Raw genomic sequence first — 18,549 nt, forward strand, 5'->3', positions numbered from 1 at the left:
GGGTAGAGGTAGTTCTAGCTGAAGTACAACCGCGGTGCTTGTCTTCTGAGTTCCGACTTCACCCAAAGGGAACTATCAGCTTTGCACTTTCATGGTGGTTTTGGAGATTGCTCTGATATTCTCCCAGCTGCTTCCCTCCCCTCCTCTCCTCCTAACTCCTCCACCCAATCTCTCCGCTTCTCTCTCTCCACACCTCCCCCCTCCACCGCCTCTCCCCCGCATGCTCGCTTCTTTCTCCCTCTGCCTTGTCCCCAGGGAAATAATGGAAGAAGCAGGCCTCTGGATTTCAGATTCCGAACAAAGAACTGCTCAAACAACATGCCAAAAAAAAAAGAAAGCCAAGTCTCCGAAATCACTGCCCAGGTCCCCAGTGGAGACTGCGGAGACTCATGATGCTGGAAACTCGGTGTGATCTTATCCAACATTTTCTCCCCTGCTTCATTCAAACACACCCCCTCTACCCACACACATTCCACACACACATGGACAAGATATAAAAATGAGAACATTTCATTAAAAATCTTTTCAGGTTGGGACACGAGCAAAGTGCCAAGTGTCAGCCCAGAGCATTAATGAGGAAAACAGATTTTGCCAAGGCCTAGCCCTCAAGCTTCCTAGTCTGCAGTAGTTCATGGTCACCAGCAATGACCTGATTATAAGCACGACAATCAGGGAGGGAGTGAATAGAGAAAAGTTTTTAGTAGATCTTCAAGCACAAAAGGAAAGTCCTCACCCAAACGCCACCCAGAATTCCTGTCTGATGGACAGAGGATTTTGATTCTTCGGTGTTTGAAAACAACAGAGAAGAGAGAAGGCCATGCCTTTGGCTTCTGAGGTTTCTGCTAATTCAAGGCGAGCAATACAGAAGGGAGGTTAAGAGCCCTGCTCAAACTTGGAGCGTTTGCCATCCATGTGTGGTAGGAGCGGCGCTACACTGGGTACCAGGATTTGTCACCAGCTGTGTCATTTAGGGTAAGTTACATTCTCTCTTTCGCCTTCAGTTTCCTCTTTTGAATGAATATGAAAACTACTGCCCCCTGTGGTTCACAGGTTGGGATCCAATGGGAAATACCAAAATCAGCAGAAGGAAGGAAAGTCCAACACCTAGTACGAGCCAGGAACTGGGCAAGGGCGGTGCAGCCACCATTCCCCAGCAAGCCCATGAGTCCCACGAGTCCAGGGAAATTTATTTCTAATACATTTAAAATTTAAAAAATAAATTTTAGGCTGTGCCATGCGGCACGTGGGATCTTAGTTCCCCAACCAGGGACTGAACCCATGTCCCCTGCATTGGGAGTGCAGAGTCTTAACCACTGGACCGTCAGGGAAGTCCCTATTTCTAATATTTATATGGGGAAACCAAAGTTCAGAGAGCTTAGGCTCTAAGGTCACGTATACGATCAGGCGGCAATGCAGGTGGGCTATTATCAAGGGATAACTATGATTCTCCATGCAAAACACTACTTTACTAAAGACCATGGCCATCTGGAGTGATCAACCCGCAATTCTGAGTTTCTGGAGAAAGAACTTCATGCCAGACTCCTCTGGTTCCTTTAACTCACTTTTTTTTTTTTTTTTTTTTTGCGTTATGCAGGCCTCTCACGGTTGTGGCCTCTCCCGTTGCGGAGCACAGGCTCCGGACGCGCAGGCTCAGCGGCCATGGCTCACGGGCCCCACGTGGGATCCTCCCAGACCGGGGCACGAACCCGCGTCCCCTGCATCGGCAGGCGGACTCCCAACCACTGCGCCACCAGGGAAGCCCCTTAACTCACTTTTAATTTGTCCTTCAGACCTCTGCACTGGAGTTCCAGTTCATCTAAATGTAAAAGAAAGACGTTGAAAGGAAAGGGAGAAACAGCTATCAAACAGCACGACTGAAGTATGCTCACTGGCAAGAGGGGAAGGGCGAAAGCCTAGCAAGGACGGATCCTGTCTGTGGACAGAAATCAAGGGCAGCGGGCTGGGTCACAGGCAGGTGAGCAAGGGAGGCCCATTCTTTTCCCTTAACAGCAGATCCATAAGCTAAAGTCACCCATACGGTGGCATACATGAAGCCTGGGAACTTCCGAGGAGCCATCCAGCAGGTGAAGCCATATTTAAAGGCCTCCGTGAAGGAGAAAATGCTTAGTGTCCGCGCTGAACAGAAAGCAGAAAGAAAAGGCAGGCCTCTCACACATGCAGCGTTGCATCAGAGGAGAAACGTGTACAGAAATCCAGAAATGCGTTGATTCCAATGTGGAGCCGCAGCGTTCTACAGGAGACTTGCCAGCTGCCCAACAGGAGACCTTCTTTAAGGGTGCCGGAGCCCCAGCTAATGCTTGATGATTTTCATTCTACCATCCCGGGACTTTCAGTTTAGCAAAATACAGCGGCCCGGACAATACACTTTATTCTGTCAACTCAGTCCATGGAGTTGAAATAGTGGCAAGTCCCTTTGAGTGGGAATGGTTTGGGACCTTACAGTGACTGAAGGGGGCACCTTTGCTGCTGGCTAAACCTCTCTGCACACAAACGGATGTGAGCATATTGCCTTTTCAGTGGACTGTCTTATTTTTTTAGCAACGACGCTTAGAATAAAGATGATAAAAAGGTAACGATCACAACCACCACCACAGTAATAGCTAACCTTTATGGAATATTTATTATGTGGCTAGCACTGTGCTAGGTGCTTTCTGTATGTCATCTCACTGAATCCTTACACCCTGCCTATTGGTTCTACTGCTCTTCTCACGATATACACAGGAAACAATACCCAGAAAGGTAGCTCGAAGTATTTTCCTCTCTTTCTGAATCCAGAGTCTGAGCCCTTGATGATAAACATCATCCCCTACTGCCTAACCTCTAAATTCCCTGTTCATTCCTTAAGCTTCCATGAATGCGCCTTCCTTCCAATTTTTTTTCCCCTACATTGCATGGTGAACCTTTACAAATCTGCCATTTCAAACAATGCTGTTTTACAATTTCTGGCGGTCCCACGATTGTTTACAGACTGTAATGCCTGATGCAGCCAACATGTTTTAATTTTCACATTAAAAAAAGAATTTCCAAGGGGAAAGAGCATTTGATGGAAAGGCAAAACCTTTACAAGCACTCAAGGAGGCATTAAAATCCACATTTCCAAAATACAGTAATTCCGTTAAAGTTGTGACTTACTCTGGAGCCCAAGGGGACACTCATCCTGACCACTCTGTGAAAGCCATCAGCAGCCAGTAAGCCTTCTGGGAAGCAGGATCAGAGTAGCCAATTCAGCCTCCACCAAGGAGACCAGGCTGCTTCATTTAGTTGAAGTCTCACTGAGATGGTTTAAAACACTCCCTGGGAAGAGATATTCAAGCAAAGCAAACTGCAGCCTTGCAAGCTGCAGCTCTGGTACCTGACAGTCCCTGTCTACAGCGTCACAGCACACTGGAGCCCTCCCCTGACTGTGGCCATGGATGCAACGTCTAGAAGCAGCACTCTCTCGCTGGGGAAATCACATACGTGCCGAAGTTATACAAGAGCCACGCCTGGACCAGCGGACAGCATCACAGCTGGTACAGATCACTCAGCCCAGGGTGATTTGGCCCAGCTCGGATTATTTATGGTTCATAAAACTCCCGTGAGACCCCAGCATATTCTAAGACCACATAACAAAAAATAATGGGATTAAAAATCTGTATTTCATCGCAAGACCTCCATGGCAGATTAGTAATGCCGTGATTGGCTTTGGGGAAACCAAGAGCAAGGAGAGCTAACTGTGAACACTCTTCCAAGAAACCCAATGTAGAGAACGCACTGAGTCATGTGTTTCAGCCAGGCTGTGCAGTCATATTCTGGAGCTCTGTCACCATTTCTAATCCGAAAGCACTGGCTAAAATTCAACCTAAATAATTCCAGCGCCATTTCTTCACCTGGAAGTCTCAGCTAAGTCTTCATTTCCCAGAGCCTCTAATGGTTTCTGACATCCTAAGGCGAAATGCAAGAACACAGCCAGGTGTGTGGTTTGTTTTTAAGCCCTCTTAAACCAATAAAAAAAAATGATTATTTTTTAAGGATAGCTACACTTCTTTTAGAGAAAAGCTGCTTCTAAAGCACCAAGACGTAAGTGTTTCTTCAGGACTTCCTAGAGCTGTGAAATGTCACTGTGCAACAGAGCTTTCGAATAAGCATAAGAAGGGACGAGGTGCCAGAGGGCCATGGAAAACAGCCACCTGGCAAGATAACGGAGCCCCCATGTCCTGCCTCCCCCCATGCAAAGCTTCTAGATCTAGCTTTCTCATCCTGCCTAGAAAATGCACTGTTGTTCAATTTGTGAATTAGGATAAATTTCTTACCTACCTCAAGGGAGGGTGAAATTCCCAGTCTGGATGGAAGCTTCCGCCAGACCCTCTGAGCTTGTCAATTGCCCCAGTTCACTTTTCCCCTGGCTCTGGCTTCTAGGAATGCAAGCAGGACTGCAGGCAGCCAAAGCATCTTTTTCTGGAAACCTTCTCCAAATCTGGACCCTTCCTGACGCCAGCAGCAGCAGGCTCAAGCCAGGGCTGCTCTGCATTCGCTCATGGAAAGAACACTGCTGGATCGAGCCCCTCTTGGGATCCACCAGGCAGGGGAAAAAGTGTGACTTCTTCCCTCCCTTCGGATCCGATCGCCTTCCCGAGAACCCCCAGTTTTGTCTTAACTCCCCTCCTTCACGACAATCTGCAGGAAGTCACAGACCGAAGCTTCAGCGTCACCAACTGATCCTGAGCCAGACCCCGGGGAGACCAGTCAGCTGGTCGCGGAGCCCAAGATACTGAACCAGGAAATGTGCAGCTCCGCCAAAAAATAATAATAACAGTCGGCGGAGCTGCTGGTGGTGCCGAAGTCGCTGTTGCAGTGCTCGCATCCTCCGCATGCTAATGAAGCCGTGACGTCAGCAAGTCAGTCGAGGCATCTGGATGTCCCGTCCCCTCTGCCCAGCGCTGAGATTTATTTACATGTAAATTAGCCTCGCCTTCCAAATCAATAATCCCCAAGCCAGGAAGAGGGGAAGAAAGCCTTTGCTGCATGCAAAGGCCCTAGCGACATAACCTCCAAAGGGTTACAAAAATATCACATAGGAGAAGAGAGGCTTTAAAGATACACGCCTTTTTTTTTTTTTTTTCTTTTTAAAGGCTGCGCTCTTATGTGCCAGGGATCAGACCTGGGCACAGTTATAAACCTGAGCGCCTGTTTCAGATTATATGCTACACCAACCCAGGCGTGGAATCAGAGCTTTTTTCCTTCCCCTCTCCAAATGCCTCTACTTTCTTTTTCTTTCTTTCCTCTCTCCAACTTTCATTTGGAGATTTGGTATTTGCTGGCTTGGGACTATGTCAACCTTGAATTTTTTTGCACCTCCGAGATAAAACACAAATGACTGCTTTCCTCATGTACTTGGGTGTTGAATTAGCCCCTCTGTCAACCCCTGACCCCAGCTCCAAGTGAGCATGAGAGATGACAAAGCATAAACCTGCCCAGGGGCTTCTGAGGACCCTTGCACCCTTAGAACACACTGCTTCCATCTCTCCATTTTACAGATTAGGAAACTGAGGTTCTGAGTGGAGAAGAGGCTTTTCCAAGGCCACACAGGGATTTCAGCGACGGTGGGCCAGAACTGACATTTCCTGGACCTCAGTCCATGGCTTTGTTAAAGATCGCTGGGTCTCCAATCTCCATCTTTCTGTACCAACAAAGAGGCCTATCCAAGCAATCAGGAAGAAAGAACTCTATAGTACTGGGTAGCCCTGGGTTTGAATCCTGGCTTTGCCGGCTGCTAGAGATGTGACCTTGGACAAGTCACTTTAACACTTGGGGTCTTCAGTTTTCTCATCTGTACCATCCCTTCATTCAGTAAATACTTTCTGAGCACCTAACTCTGTGCCATGAGCTGTTCTAGGGACTGCGTATAGGTACAGTGCTTGCTCTGAGCTTCAGTGCAATAAAGTAAAAATACCGAGTGGAACTGCGGTAAGGATGGATACGATACCAGTAACAGTAAATAAGTTATTTCTGGTATTTTCGATGAAGTCAGAAAAATTCACTAAGGTTTTCCTTCCACTAGGATAGCCGTTGTATCTCTCCTCTGAGTGTTTCTGTGGTCATCTTTTATTGTTTAAAATCAATTGTTCTTTCAATGCTGCCTATGCAGTATGCCGAGCCAGGGGAGAGGCAAGAGCAAGCCAATTCTCTGGACTCTGTGCCTGTGATAAGGAAACGCTGTGGGGTCCTCAGGTGGAAGGTGACTGAAGAGCTGGGGAGGCTGGGAGAGAGGGGTATCCCGTCATGCGCAGAAGTGTCCCCGAGGACAAAGCAGCCAGCACTGGCTCCTTGCCCATACTCCCCACTTCCCCGCCTGAAGAACCCACCCCATGAGCTCTGCCCTTCCGGCTAGAGCTCCTGAAGCTTCAAATGAATTTCTTTGTTGGATGTGGGGAAGTTAAATTACGTCCTTTGTTATGCATAATTGTATTAATAATGCTTAATAACTTCTTTCAAACTGCTTCTCTCTGGTTCACAGAAGACCTTTCATGGTGAAAATCATGGGACCTGAAATAACTTTTTACTAATAAAACTGAATACAAGCGAGTGAATTATACTCTGCTATAGGTCTCCATCACATGGAACTCAGAGCACGTGGGGAAGCAGATGGTTCCCCCAGACCACAGTATCCTTCAATAAGGAGATTACCAAATATACCAGTTTAGGGCCACCAATGGCCAAATGAAAGCAGTGACACCCTACTCTGGTGTGGCCATGGACAAGTCACTTCAACTTTCTATGCCCCAGTTTCTTCATCTGAAGATGAGCCTCTCTGATGTACTTATCATCGGTGTGATCATCCAAGAAGTATGAGAAGCAATTCACAAGTGACAGACAGGGAAGCAATGAAGAGGAAAGCACAGCAGAGAGTGAAAAGAGATTCATCTTCACCTGGAGTAGATCTGACACGTGACCATCCATTTCATTAAGAGGGGATGATATGACATGGGGTCTGGAATGGAGTGCCTGTGGTCAGACCTTGGCTCTGACATTTGCTAACCCTCTGATTGGGGGCCTGAGGTTCTTATCTACAACAGGAGGGACAATAATAGGGCACACTTGCAGGGCTGTTTTTTGTTTGTTTTTTTTTTGCGGTACGCGGGCCGCTCACTGTTGTGGCCTCTCCCGTTGCGGAGCACAGGCCCCGGACGCGCAGGCTCAGCGGCCATGGCTCACGGGCCTAGCCGCTCCGCGGCATGTGGGATCTTCCCGGACCGAGGCACGAACCCATGTCCCCTGCATCGGCAGGCGGACTCTCAACCACTGCGCCACCAGGGAAGCTCTGCAGGGCTGTTTTGAGGACCAAATGATCCTCAGTGTGAAGTCCTTAGCACTGAACCTAGCACACAGCAAATTTTAGCCATTGGTAGTGGAAGTGATGACCTTTTACTATTCACTTTGGCACTAACTAGATAAGGACTAAAGTTCAAAAGTCAGGAGGAATGGGTAAACAGAAGACTGCCAAATCTTCCCCATTCCTAGGGCATGACTCAAAAAGTTCACCTAATGTAGTTGAGCTGGTGACACACTTTTTCTCCATGAAGCAACACAGATACTTTTCAATGGCTATGAAACTGGGAAGCAAGAGAAATGACCAAGAAGTCTCAGGGGTCTCTCCTTCTGAATCTGCACAGTAGAGCAAAACAACTGTGTTTCTGGGAAGCATGGGTCTTTCACCCATTCATTCATGTCACCATTCACTCATTAAATGAGCTCCGATGTGTCAGTCGGTGTGTTAGCCCTTAGGGACATCATGGTGACCAACAAAGACATGGGCCCTGCTAAAAAAGCTTAGAAATGAGAGGGGAAGACAATTATGCAAGCAATTAGAGTGTGGTGCATATTATGATAGGTGCACGTGCAGAGTTCTCAAAGGTCTGATTGCAGTCAGGAGGGGGATGGTGCAAAGTCCCTTCGCCAACGTCCTTTTGACAGCACGTGCTCTGTGAGCGCAGCTTAGAGGTGGGGGGCTGGTGATCTGTGCACCACCCTTGCACAGATGATTGAAATCACAAAATCCAGGGATCGACAATTCCTTGTGACAATTATTTTCATCCTGGAGAATATTCTACTCCAGAGTTTTGGAGAACACGCTGTTAGGAATTAGACAAGGCGAGGCAACAACTACTTTGGAAATTTCGGAGATCTGGTAAATAGGGGCAAAGCTCGCCCTGTTTTTACACAACAGAGTGAAATTGCAAATTCATGACAGCAAACTTCTTGGTGGTGGGGGAGGGGAGAACAGGCTATGCCCCTGAGACCTTCAGAACCTTCTATTGATATAGCACAATACGATATTTATATAAATGACCATAATTGCATACAGTATATAGGAAGAGAGACAAGGAAGACAAGATTGGTTGAGGCTGCAGTGATCAGAAATCAGGAACTGAGTGTGATGTGAATCACGTTGAATGTCAAAAAAAATTTGGGGGCAGGGAATAAAAAAACAAGGTTATGGGGGGAACGCCTTACTAAGCATGACACTAAATCCAGAAGCCATAAATGAAAAGAGTGCTAAAAGTGCCGAGGTCAAATTCTAACTGGTAGAGGGGGCGCTGCAGACAGGAGGAAGAGTACAAATATGAGAGAAACGTGTTAGCACAAGTGCAGAATTAACAAAACTCCTCTGCACGAGCACAAGATGGCAGAGCAGGACCAACAGGACACTGGCAGGTAATGACAAAGAGTCCGCTTCATACATGCGAGAAAATCAAATCATCTTTCCATTCCAGCCAGCATTAGTCAAAATCTTGTTAGAGGATTATGGGGAAAGGGTAATCGAATCACTGCTGGTTAGCTTACAGAAGAGAAAGGTAAGTGATGACAAGGACTGTGGCCTCCCAAATGAAGGGCTTTAATGAGGACGGTCATGATGAACAGTTTTTTTATCTCCATCTCCATAGGTGTAAAATAAGAAGGAATGGATTTTCAATGAGCTAAAGAGGGATTTCACTTGGACCTAAGGAAGATGTTTGAATCCGGAGATGGTAAGAAATGGCCTGGGTCACTCAGAGCAGTGGCAGCATCTTTGCTCTTAGGAGCACTTTACAAAGAAAACGACAGCACCAGTCCTGGCTGGTTTACACTAGCACCTTCTGGCTCTGCTATTGTGAAATCGTAACTACTATATTACCAAAGTTTCAAACCATTTATCTAACAATAAAGGTCTTAAGTTCTTTTATTTTATTTTAGAAAAAGGTAAGTATGTGTAATTAATATATACACACACACACACATATACTGTAAGTATGTATTTTATATTATATATATTTTTAAAGGATATATTCTTTAACTTATAAACTTATGTTATAAATTATTATATAACTTATAAAACATATCATAAAACTTTATATTATGAACTTTTAGTATGTAATATATATATATTTTAAAGAATATATTCTTTAAAACTTTATAGTATGTGTGTATATATACATATATACATACATACACATGTATATACACACACATATTGATACATAATACAAAGAGAGATTGATTTATACAGTTTTAAATAATCTACTCAAGAGTAGTTCTCTGACATTTTGATTTCAAAATCCAGCAAATGTTTCAAAATGAGGGAGAGGAGGCTGCCAAAGAACTGTTCTATTAGTTGGGATGGGCTAGGCTATTCTGCAGTAGCAATCATAGATCTCAGTGATTTAACACAAAGAAAACTGATTTCTCATTCATGCAAAGTTGGCTGGAGGCCCAGAACCTCTCCAGGCACCTCCATTCCAAGCAGTGACTCAGGGATCTAGTCTGCTTCTTTCTTGTGTATCTGTGATCTTAACACATAATTTCCAGGTTACAGCAACAGAAGAAGAGAGAACTGGAGAAGCTTTTAGGTGCCTCAGCTTACAGGTGGGTGACATCACTTCTGTTGGTCAAACTAGTCCCATGGCCTCGCCCGACTGCAGGGGGGCTGGGAACTGTACACCCAGAAATAAGAGGAAAAACAGATCATGAGGAGCCCTGGTAATGCCTACCACAGCTGTCAATTTTTATTTTTGCCATGTAAATTCATTTCTAAAAAATAACACAATGTTCTAAACCCATAATGTCTTAAAACAAGGGTATGTTTAACATCAAAGAAATGATAATAGCCCTCAAAGAATACTAGAGATCAAAGTTGCATCTGTTTTGCCCCAAAAGGAAGTAAACAAAATATTCTCGATTTTTATTAACTTCCAAGCACCAACATCTAACCGATGTAAGCAGAAAATAAATGAAAACCTGTGAAGCTTCTACGCTGCAGGTAAAGATAAACCAGGCACCCGAAGGTGGAGCTGCCTTCATAAGATAGAAATGCTCGAAAGAGATTCTCCTCAAGCGATTCTAACCACTTTTCCAATTCAGGCCTACAATAATCTGTCTCCTGCAGCAGGCGGGCGGGGGGCGGGGGGGGGGGGCATTGTCCTGGAAAGAGTCCAACAAAAAGACCTGCACTGAAATCCAGCTCTATTACCTCCTAGCTGTATGACCTTGCTAATTAACAGCCCATCACCTTTTCTAAGGCTCAGTGTCTCCATCTATAGAATGCAGACATCTATCTACCAAAGTTTGGGCAGGATTAGATGAGTCACTTTCTATACAGTGCTTTGTAGAGTACCTCGCATGTAACAGGATACACTACAGTAGCATATACTATTACTCCTCTCTTGGTTTTCAGAGAAGTGAGCAAAAATGAGAGATGCAGCCATAAATGATAAAACTGTTCACGCTAAACATAAGGATGACCCCCTCTCCACAGCACCCCCTTCTTTCACATCCATTTATATAAGATTCCATCATCATAAATGCTTCTCAGACCATGGGCACATTTCTCTACCTTGTGAAAAGTAACCTGACACACTTTACATCCAAAAAAGAGGCCTTCCTTTTTGTTTTTTCCACCATCTTAGGAATCACCCACATTTCATACATTTTAATCATTCTTGATCCCAATAATCTAACGCACAAAATTTTAACATAGCCTTTTAATCCTCTTTTAATTACATGAATTCAAAGGAGAAATACAGACAAGCAAGTGTGGGCAAAACAAAATGAAAGACTGCTCCCTTCCCCCAAAAGATTAAAAACTGCATTAATGATTTAAACATGTTTACCATCACACATTTCCATGAAAATATTGTTAAAGTGACATGACGTGCTAGCAAACATTACTTTTGTTTTAGATAAAGAACGCTGCACTTAATTACAGCAGCTTTTTGTAACTACTAATTTTCATTAAACATCAGAATAAAAAGCTGAATTTTCTCTATGTAAAGGACCAGAAGAACAAGCACGGATTGTACAGGGATGCTTTGGTTTTCCAGCACTTTCTAAATGCAGGCACTCAAGCCCCTGCATGCTTCTTTTGGGAGACAACGCTGGAAAAAACGGAGGATGCCCTGGAAAAAGACTGAAAAAAAGACTCTGCCTCATAAAATAGCAAACTGGCAACAGAGATCTGTCTCAGGAAGATTATCCTGGAACACAGAGTGTCACAGACGTACCAGCTGACATACTGTTTTTCTCAAGGACTGGGAAGGACTTATATCCCAGGTGTTTTGCACACTTTATCTCATTTGGTCCTCACCATCATCCCAAACCGTAGCTCTGATTATCCCACACTGATAGATGAGGACAACAAGGTTCAAAGGGGATAAAAGAATGACACAGGGACCCACAGCTGAGATTTGCTCTTGGGTCTGATTACCAAGTCCATATTTCTTCCTCGAATTCAAAGGTTCTCAGCCATCCCCACAAAAACGAGGTGTGTCCCAATCAGGGTGCGATATGTTGGAATTAACTTATTATTAAAAACGAGAAAAAAGGGCTTCCCTGGTGGTGCAGTGTTTGAGAGTCCACCTGCCGATGCAGCGGACACGGGTTTGTGCCCCGGTCCGGGAAGATCCCACATGCCGCGGAGCGGCTGGGCCCGTGAGCCATGGCCGCTGAGCCTGCGCGTCCGGAGCCTGTGCTCTGCCACGGGAGAGGCCACAACGGTGAGAGGCCCGCGTACCACAAAAAAAAAAAAAAAAAAAAAAAAAACAGAAAAAACACAGAAGGTTCCCTGGTCACCCAGATTTGATGGATTCCTTTGTACAAAACTCATCAATACTACTGTCTTAGACCTGTGTCCTTTCCTTTCCTTTAGAACTTGTGTCCTGTTTCACAGTTTCTGCAACCTTGGTTAGCAGTTCTGGTCCATCCATGTTCAGGGTTAATGATTACTTGATTAACATCTCTCTCTAACTAGACTGTGCATCTCTGAGGGCAGGACATGCCTTTTCCGGCTCACCATTCTATTCCAAGCACCTACCAGAGTACCCGGTGACCTGACAGCTAATGAATACAAAGTTTGACAATGATTTTTCTTGCCTAGAAATTAGAGGGAATTCAGGATTATTCCTGTAAGAACATCTCTCCGCTCATGTGCATTCCAACACGATTGCGTGAGTGGGAAAGGAAAGGACGGAGTAAACCTCTCTGACTTTCTTCGTTTAGCTTCCAGGATGTCACATTCTCCTGGTTTTCTCTCCTACTCTCTGGCTGTTCTTCCTCATCGCCCTGACAGCTAAACACTGGAATACCTCAGGGCTCAGTCCTGGAACCTCTACTCTTCCCTGTCTACCTTCACTTCTTTGATCCGGTCCAGGGTCTTAAAACACCACGTCCATGGCCAGACTTACTCCATGAACTCAAGGCTTTACAGATCCGTCTGCCTATGTCACGTCTACATTTGGATGTCTGAAAGTCTTCTCAAATTTAACAAGTCCAGACCTCAGTTCTTAAAACCCACCCCCCTCCCGTCCAAGTGGGTTCCATCTGCAGCATTCACTATCTCAGTTAATGGCAACTCCATCTTTCCTGGTTAAGAACAAACACCTTCGAGTCACCCTTCACTCTATTCTTCCTCTTGCCCTTGACATCTAATCCAGAAGCTGGCAAACCACATCCCACCACCAGCCAAATCCAGTCTGCTTCATCTTTTTGCAAATACCATTTGACTGGAACACAATCTTGCCCATTTATTTATTTATCATCTACAGCTACATTCATGCTTGGACAGAACTGAGTAGTTGCAACAGAGACTGTATGGCCACAGTTACTATCTGACCCCTTACACTGAATATCTTGTGACCCTTGACTAGTCCTGTTGGCTCTGTATGCAAAATCTAACATCACTCCATCACCTCCCCTATTCTCACCCTGCTCCAAGCCACCACCATCTTTCTCCTGGATGGAGATACAAGCCACCATCAAATCTCGCCTCTACTTTTGCCCCCCTTCAGTCTATTCACAAAACTACAACCATAGTGATTCTCTGAAAACAAACATTAGAGCATGTCACACTTCCACTCAAAACCCATCAATGCTGCTCATCTCAGAGCAAGGCCCTTGAGATCTAGGCCCCATGATTTCTCTGACAGCATCTCCTGCTACTCTCCACCCTGCTGTCACTCAAACACTGGTCCCCAAACACACCAGGCACATGCCTGCCTCCTGGTCTTTACACTTGCTCTTCCCTCTGCCTCAAGTATTCCTCCTGCAGATGGTAGCCGGGCTCACTCTCTTATCTTTTCAAGTCTGAAAAATGTCACCTCAGTGAGGGCTCCCCATCCTATCTGAGACTGTCCTCCCTCCTATCTTCCTAATACTGTCAAACCTTTTCCTTAGTTTCTCCTCAGCACTTAGCAACCTTAATATCAAATTTTTATTGAGGTAATTTATAAACCACACAGTTCACCCATCCAACAGGTTTTACTATATTCATAGAGTTGGGCAACCCTTATCAGAATCTAATTTTAGAACACTTTCACTAACCCCCAAAAGAAACCCCTTAGCAAGTAGTAATCGTTCCCCATTTGCCCCCTGTTCTAGCACTAGGCAAACACTAGTCTACCTTCTGTCTCTAGAAATTTATTCTGAACATTTCATATGAATGGAATCATATAATATGTGACCTTGTGTAACTGGTTTCTTTCATTTAGCATAATAGTTTCAAGGTTCGTCCATGTTGCAGCTTAGATGACAGCTTCATTCCTTTTCCGTGGCTGAATAATATTCCACTGTATGGATATACATTTTATTTATCCATTCATCAACTGATGGACATTTGGGATGTTTCTACTTTTTGACAAATGTCCATGTTTTTGTGATGTATGTTTTCATTTTTCTTGGGCATATATTTAGGAATGGAATTGCTGGGTCATGTGGTAACTCTGTTTAACACTTTAAGGAAATATCAACGTCTTTGTCAAGACTGCAAAATCAGTCATTAATCCTATTAGGGTTCCCTTACATGTGATTGGTTGTTTTTTCTTACTACTGCTTTCAAGATTTTCTCTTTGCCTTTCAACACTTTTACTATGATATGTCTCAGTGTGGCTCTCTTTTTATGTATTTACTCGGAGTGCGTTAGCTTATTGGATGTATAGACTAATATTTTGCATCAGATTTGGGACGTTTTCCACCATCACTTCTTCAAATATTTTTCTCTCTCTTTTTTTTTTTTTTTTTGTGGTATGCGGGCCTCTCACTCTTGTGGCCTCTCCCGCTGCGGAGCACAGGCTCCAGACACGCAGGCCCAGCGGGCATGGTTCACGGGCCCAGCCGCTCCGCGGCATGTGGGATCCTCCCGGACCAGGGCACGAACCTGTGTCCCCTGCATCGGCAGGCGGACTCTCAACCACTGTGCCACCAGGGAAGCCCTCTCTCTTTTCCTTTCTTTTCCCCCCCTGCTTTAGCTGGTCCCATTATGCATATGTCAGTATGCTTAATGGTATCTCACATTTCTCAAAGGTTCTGCTTTTTTATTCCCTCATTCTTTTTTTCTTTTTCTTCCTACTCTTCAGACAGAATAATATTTTACTGGTTCACCTTCAAGTCTGCAGACTCTTTGTTTCTCCAGATTAAATCTACTAGTAATTTTTCATTTCAGTTATTATACTCTTTAACTCTAAAATTTCCATTTTTAAATAATTCTTCAAAAGAATAATTTCTCTTTATTGATAGTCTCTATTTGACGAGACACTGTCATCATGCTTTCCTTTAATTCTTTAGATAGTTCCCTATAGTTCTTTGAATGTATTTATAATTGCTTCGAAGTCTCTGGTAAAGCTGACATTTAGGTCCCCTCACAGACAGTTTCTTCTACTTTTTTCTCACGTGTATGGATCACACTTTGTTTCTTTGCATGACTCATGATATGTTTTTTGAGAACTGAACATTTTAGATAATACACTAGCAATTCTGAACACCGACTCCCTCTTCTCTTGGCCAGGCGTTTGCTGCTGTTGGCTTATTTGCTTCGTGACTGGCTACGCTAGTCGCGTGAAGTCTGTTTCCCCTGCAGTGTGCAGACTCTGAGGTTGCTGCTCCTCAGAGGACATGAGCACAGTCTCCCTGAGCACCCGCTGGTCTACAGTTATCAGATTCACACCCAGCTATTAGCCTCCACTAACTGCTAGTTGATTATTCTACTTTCTGTTTTCAACAATACCCTGAAGCATAAATTGCTTCACAGTCTGATCTGACTGAAGTACGGCTCCTTTGCAGAGGCACGGTGTTTGCCAGTCTTTGAGGTTGTCCCTCCCAGGGGGAAACCATAGCCCTAGACTGAGATCTAGGTGGAGATGGAGCCCCACCTTCTTGGCTGCATATTTCCAGAGTAGAATTTCCATCACACCGATCTGTGTCAGGGGGAACAGGGGAGATGAGTGGGCCATGGCTCAAATGCCATACACTCTCTGTTCTTACCAAGATTGAATAGATTTTCTTGAAGAGCAGTTTCTCCATTTGTTGCATACACTTGGGACAATTTTTCAAAACCATAAATGCTTTTTTTTTAATAAGTAACTTACAGCAGTCAGACAACTGTTTCCCTGGTTAACTGAAAGGGTTTGCCATGCTTCTCACACTGCCATTTTGAAGTTAATGTCCAGCACTTAACACTCTTAAATCACTATATGATTTACTGGTTTATGTTGCTTTATGCTCCGATTCCCTACAGAGCCCTAGAACGTAAGCCGCATGCTGTGGTGAGGGGGGCAGAGTTTTGTCAGTTTCAGTCAGCACCCTAACCTCAAAGCCTGGAACAATGCCTGGCACATAGTAGGTCTTCAATAAATATGGGTTGAACGAATGGAATACCCACGAACAGCAGCCTATCTTATGTATGCCACGGCTGACCATACATTGCCATGGCTGATGAGTCATTCACGAGACCATTATGGATAACTGCAGTCCTATATTTCCACATAACATTGTTTTGCAATTCCCTCAGAAGCTGATCACAGCCCTGGGAGACTGTCACACCTGTGACTGTTGTCAGGCAGATGACTGATGGAGAAGAAAGAGTGAGAAGTATAGCTATGGCATACATATCCCTCAACCCTCTGTGCTGGATTCCACCTCTGCTCTTTTTCATCTTAAATATTCTTTAACATCTATAAATAGCTTGCTATAAAGGGCATCTAATTTATCCTGGTTTGAAAAAAAGTCCTGCTGTAATGGAACTAGTCCTGGAAACGGAATCGGGAAGCCTGTGTCTGATTCTGGGCTCTGGCTCTTGTGGTCTGTGTGCCACTGGGCAAGTTACTTAACCTCTCTGTTCCTCAGAAGCCTCCTCTGAAAAACGTGAATCATGGCGAGAACTGATTGTAATATCTTTTCTTCTCGTATGAGTTCAAACAATCTTTGCGAGGCGTTTTGCACAGTGTCAGACACACCCGGAGCACTCAATAAGTGTTAGGTACTATGATGATTACCTGTAAAACAGAAATCAGAGACCTGCTCAGCCATCACGCTGGGGTGGTCTGTGAATTCAATGAGAGAGTGGCTAGGGAGGCAGATTGTTCACGTGGATGTATCATGCAAAATTACCTTCTTAGAGCTACAGAGCTAAGTCTTTCTGACCTGCTGGGCTGAGAAAAAGCCTCACCAGCGTTTGCTTCTGTTCTAATCCATCATGCTACTCCTCCAGGCCTCTGCTCCCATTACTCAAGTCCCAGGCTCAACGAGGCCCTGGAGGAGAACTGGAAATCCTGTCTGAAGACCCTCACCTTCCCTCAGGGAGGAAGTTCCTGGCACAAGGCTATCATTCTGAACTCCGTCTTCCAGCCACCATCTTGCTCGACAGAGGACCAGGCGAAGGCAGAGTCCAAACTACAGAAAACATATCGAACTTGAACTTCCAGATGGAACGAGCGGTTATCCACCATAACCTGCTTCCCTTCAGAGAAGCAGGTAGTGTCTGACCTAACATGAGTCTGAACCACAGGGAGAGCCAGTGTCTGGAGGAGAGAGGAACATTCCCAACGGCCAGGGACCTCTAGGTATCAGGCAGGACGTGTCCAAGGTCAGATCCTGACTCTGCGCCTTATTATTAGCGGTGTGAAATGGGAAAAGTCACTTTTTCTCATGAGCCTCATCCCGTAGTCTCTGCCTCATGGACTTTCTGGACTATATGAAATAATACAGGCAAACTTTCCAAAGCACAGAGCAGGTTCTTAAAAAACGTAATGCAGTCTGAGCGTAAACGTACCACAGTCAGGATGGTGGGGCACCGTCCCAAGCCCTCCGACTGCAGTGGCGGTCGGCACCCGCGGATCAGTCCCCCGCCCCCCGCCTGTATTCTTCCCTGACTCTGAGGCCTGCGGAGCCCCTGACAGCCGGGGCGGTTTGCCCGTTGCCTTGTTTATTCTGCCTCCTCCCCACGACACCAGTGCAAGCAGGAACCCTGCTGGTGTGTCTTCGGGGTCACCAGGGGACAGGCCCAGATGGATGTCAGAGCAGGCTGCTGTGGTGAATTATTTAGCACCCCTGCTCCGAGGTAGCAGCCCCTGACTCATCAGGCAGGAGCACATTCCTCTTCCCTTAAATGGCACACGCAGAGCCCTGCTACGGGGTGGGGACGGCACAGTCTTCACTGCTCAACTCCTCACAGCTGGGGCGGCTGTGGAAGGAAGGGATGTAGGAGCCCAGCCAAAAAGAAGATACACAGAAGAGGAGGTGCAGCTAGCTCCAAGGAGGAGAGCCACATTACTGGCAACCAGAAACACCAAGAACAAAAGAAGGTCAGGGTCAGCCAGTGACCAGAGTCAGCTGCCCCGAGAAAACAGAGATCAGAATCATCAAGTGGTACCCATGGACACTCCAAAGGCCTCTAGTCCTTTGGGATCTCCAAGGTGACTGCTCTGAGGAGCACCTAGCCGTAGGCACATGAGTGGAGAGAAGATTTAGAAGCCAGGTTCGTAAGTAGCATTTACTGTACACACAACATCTCACTGAACCCTCCTGACCACCCTCCAAGGTTATCTCAATAGTCCTTTATCACAGATAAAGAAACTGAGGTTTGGAGAAGTCAAAATCGCTGTAACTACAAGCATTCATCTAACTACTGAACCTATTTCCTTTTTCTCCTATTTATTGCTGTTCTTGAAACTTCCATTTAGCCAGCTGAATCTGCCCTTCCCATTCCATCCATCCTAGGTTCCGGTTCATCTGGATATAAGGGACGCT

The 18,549-nt window shown here is 45.3% G+C and overlaps 1 protein-coding gene across 5 annotated transcripts in view; it reads right to left on the bottom strand.

Annotated features, from left to right (window-relative positions):
- The window catches only part of PRICKLE2 (prickle planar cell polarity protein 2), a 342,665-nt gene that overhangs the window by 122,567 nt on the left and 201,549 nt on the right, over nucleotides 1-18,549 (bottom strand). The window contains exon 1 of one of the 5 annotated variants that reach the window (XM_067755086.1): nucleotides 4,318-5,450. The exons of 3 other annotated variants lie outside the window; for them this stretch is intronic. The gene's annotated coding sequence lies outside the window, so the exon portion shown is untranslated. Of the gene's footprint in view, nucleotides 1-1,772; nucleotides 1,794-4,317; nucleotides 5,451-18,549 lie in introns of those variants that run through there. One more of the 5 variants, XM_067755088.1, reaches the window with a different exon arrangement.

The sequence above is a fragment of the Pseudorca crassidens genome, chromosome 10, assembly GCF_039906515.1.
Source record: "Pseudorca crassidens isolate mPseCra1 chromosome 10, mPseCra1.hap1, whole genome shotgun sequence".
NCBI lineage: Eukaryota > Metazoa > Chordata > Mammalia > Artiodactyla > Delphinidae > Pseudorca > Pseudorca crassidens.